The sequence below is a fragment of the Saccopteryx bilineata genome, chromosome 1 (genome assembly GCF_036850765.1).
Source record: "Saccopteryx bilineata isolate mSacBil1 chromosome 1, mSacBil1_pri_phased_curated, whole genome shotgun sequence".
NCBI lineage: Eukaryota > Metazoa > Chordata > Mammalia > Chiroptera > Emballonuridae > Saccopteryx > Saccopteryx bilineata.
In genome coordinates, this window is record NC_089490.1 from 93776073 (window position 1) to 93779711 (window position 3639).

Below are 3639 nucleotides of genomic sequence, written 5' to 3' on the forward strand. Positions count from 1 at the left end.
AGTGTATTTTTAAAATGGCAAGTCACATACACACAAAAAAGACTAAGGTGGTAAGTCACCCTGAATCAGCTCCTCAGTCAACCTTTGGGCATTCATTTGCTGTACTTCTCCAAATAGATAGGTGAGTCAATAAGCATAGCTTAGAACTATGCTACTTTGACTTGCATTTATGGAGTACCTTGTATGTGCTAGGTACTGTGCTATGTCATAGAACACTGTTTAAGATAGATATGGATCTTGTCCCCAAATCGTCAAATATATTTGGCAAGACAGAAAATTAAACCATTACTTACAATAAAGATAAGAATGATGAGAGAGCACACATTGGACCTAATTTAATCTGGGAAATGGAATTAAGAGGCTTCAATTTTGGTGATCCTGACATTGTTTTTTGAAATGGACTTTTCGAGGTATTTTTACACATAATAAAATCTATTTTATTCTGACCTGTGGTGGCGCAGTGGATAAAGCATCAACCTAAAACACTGAGGTTGCCGGTTCAAAACCCTGGGTTTGCCTGACCGGGTGGTGGCACAGTAGATAGAGCATCGGACTGGGATGTGGAAGGACCCAGGTTCGAGACCCCGAGGTCGCCAGCTTAAGCGCGGGCTCATCTGGTTTGAGCAAGGCTCACCAGCTTGAGCCCAAGGTCGCTGGCTCGAGCAAGGGGTTACTCTGTCTGCTGAAGGCCTGCGGTCAAGGCACTTATGAGAAAGCAATCAATGAACAACTAAGGTGTCATAATGCGCAATGAAAAACTAATGATTGATGCTTCTCATCTCTCTGTTCCTGTCTGTCTGTCCCTATCTGTCCTTCTCTCTGACTCTCTCTCTGTGTCTCTGTAAAAACAAAACAAAACAAAAAAACCCTGGGCTTGCCTGGTCAAGGCACATATGGGAGTTGATGCTTCCTGCTCCTCTCCCCTTCTCTCTCTCTCTCTCTCCTCTCTTCTCTAAACTGAATAAAAAAAAAAAAAAAAAAAAAAAAAGAGAATCAGGGCCTGACCTGTGGTGGCAAAGTGGATAAGCATCGACCTGGAACGTTCCAAAAAAACTCAAAAAAACCCTATTTTAAGTGTATTATGTATTTTGACAAGTATATACAGTTGTGTAACCACTTCCACAATCAAGATAATTCCTGTCATCCCTAAATTCCCTCCTGCCCCTTTGCAGGCCATCTCACCCCTTCCAATCATCTCTAGTTCCTGACAATCACTTGTCAGCTTTCTATTACTATAATTTTGCCTTTTTTAGAATTTCATATACATGACACACATAATATATAGTCTTTTGTGTGTGTGTTTTTTTTCATTTAGCTTAATCCTTTTGAGGTTCATCCATGTATCAATAACTTGTTCCTTTTTATTGCTGAGTAATATTCCAAAATGTATACTCTAATTTGTTTATTCATTCACCAGTTAATGGACATTTGTATTGTTTCTAGTTTGTGGTTACTACAAATAAAACTTTTATGAACATTCGTTTACAAATCTTTGTCTGTACATATATTTTTGTCTTCTCTTGGGTTAATATCTAAGAGGGCAATTACTGAATTGTATGGTATATGAAATTGCTAAGTTATTTTCCTAAAACAACTGTAGCATTTTGTGTTCCCACCAGCAAAATATGAGAGTTCCAATAGCTTCATATGTACACCAACACTTGTTATAGTTGCTCTTTTTGATTTTGGCCATTCTAATAGCTATGTAATGTTACCTCATTGTGTTTTGATTTGCATTTCCCTAATAACTAATGATGTTCCTCATCTTTTTGTGTGCTTAATTGCCATCCACATATAGTATTTGGTTAAGTAGCTGTTCAAATATTCTTTCTATTTAAAAAATTGGGCTGTTTGTCTTATTTTTAAAAAATACATTTATTGATTTTTAGGAGAGAGAGGAAGGGAGAAAGAGAGAGAAACATTAATTTGTTGTTCCACTTATTATGCATTCATTAGTTGATTCTTATACGTGTCCGAACCAGGGATTGAATCCACAACCTTGGTATATCAGGATGATGCTCTAACCAACTGAGCTACTTAGGTTGTTTGCCTTCTTATTTCTGAGTTTAAAGGGTTCTTTATATATTCCAGATAAAAGTCCTTTGTCAGATACTAGTTTTGCAAATATTTTCTCCCTATCTCTGGCTTGACTTTTTATTTTGTTGACATTGTCTTTTCAAAGTTTTTATTTAAATGAAATTCAGTTTGTTAATTTCTTTAGTGTTTCTGATTTTTGTGCTCTAACAAGGTTGGAAAAATTTTCTTTTGTTTTTATCTATAAGTATAGTTTTAGCTCTTAGATTTACCTGACCTGATTTTAATATACACCTCTGATATTAATAATAGTATTACTATTAATAATAATGTAAATAATTTAATAAAATAAAATAATAATAAAATATAATGATAAAAGTAATATAATAAAATATCAATAATAATATACCTCTCTGACTCTTAGCGGTGGATCACTCGGCTCGTGCGTCGATGAAGAACGCAGCTAGCTGCGAGAATTAATGTGAATTGCAGGACACATTGATCATCGACACTTTGTCCCGGGGCTACGCCTGTCTGAGCGTCGCTGAGAATTACAAAAAAAAAAAAATATATATATATATATATATATTTCATATTAATAAGATTGTTCAAAAAGAATAGTCATGGGAAACCAGAGTGAAATCATTAGCTTTTTATGAGACAAATCATCATTTCCTTGGCCTTAGGTTTGAAGTGTCATTTTAGGGAATCCTGTCTCTCACTTATTTGTGTTATGGTGGCTTTCTTGATTTAGATTTCTATTTGTTCTCAACAAGAAAGCAAAACCAATGTGACCTGCCAACATTCAGGGATTAGTTCCCTCATTTGGAATGCGTTTTCTCTTTGAAGGAAAAGAAATATTACCCGAGTTGTCACGACTCCCGGCTCTAGTCCAAAACGTTGTCCTTTTACAAGAGACTGAGTTTTCAAAACTCACCAGTCCCCACTAGACTGCAAGCTGTTGAAAGTCAAGACGTGCATCTTATTTTGCATCCCTGTGTTTGCGATGTAACTCAGTAAATGTTTTCTGAATGAATGGAGGAATCCCTCAGTCGCTGCTGTTTTGCTGGTGTATGGAAGCTGCCAGGCAGTGTGGTTTCAGTGTCTAATATGTGGATCATTTTCCTTTAAGTCATCTCAATAAACCCAGGGCTTAGCACAGTACCTGGCATGCAATAGGGAAACGAAGGACAAAGAGAGAAAGGGAAGGAAATTTGTATAAAATCCCAAAACCACCCTTCATGGCTTGGAGCAGGGATATTGGACAAGGGTATCTATCACACGTTGAAAAATATTGGGGATACAATCCCAATTCTTCCTAGGTAACAAATACTACCATCTCTGGGCTAAGTCCCTTATTTCGAATCTTGTGGGCTTGCATGGACACAAGCGTCCCTAAGAGGCAATGCCTTGAAGACTGAAACCCTGAGTCGGGTACTTACTTAACTAAGCTCAGTAGAACCTACTCCCTGTGTGCACATTAGCCCTGGTTGCCTAGCAACTGGGCCGATCGCTCGGCGCTCGACTCGATCCGGCCAGACTGAGACGCGCCCCGCCGCGTTTCGGCCCGGGTCCCAGCTGTGCGCACGCGCAGAAGGGGCTCGG

At 38.2% G+C, this 3639-nt stretch overlaps 1 pseudogene; it reads left to right on the forward strand.

The window, feature by feature from the left end:
- The first annotated feature begins 2449 nt into the window (after positions 1–2449).
- On the forward strand, positions 2450–2578 carry LOC136321360 (5.8S ribosomal RNA; annotated as a pseudogene).
- The last annotated feature ends 1061 nt before the right edge of the window (positions 2579–3639 follow it).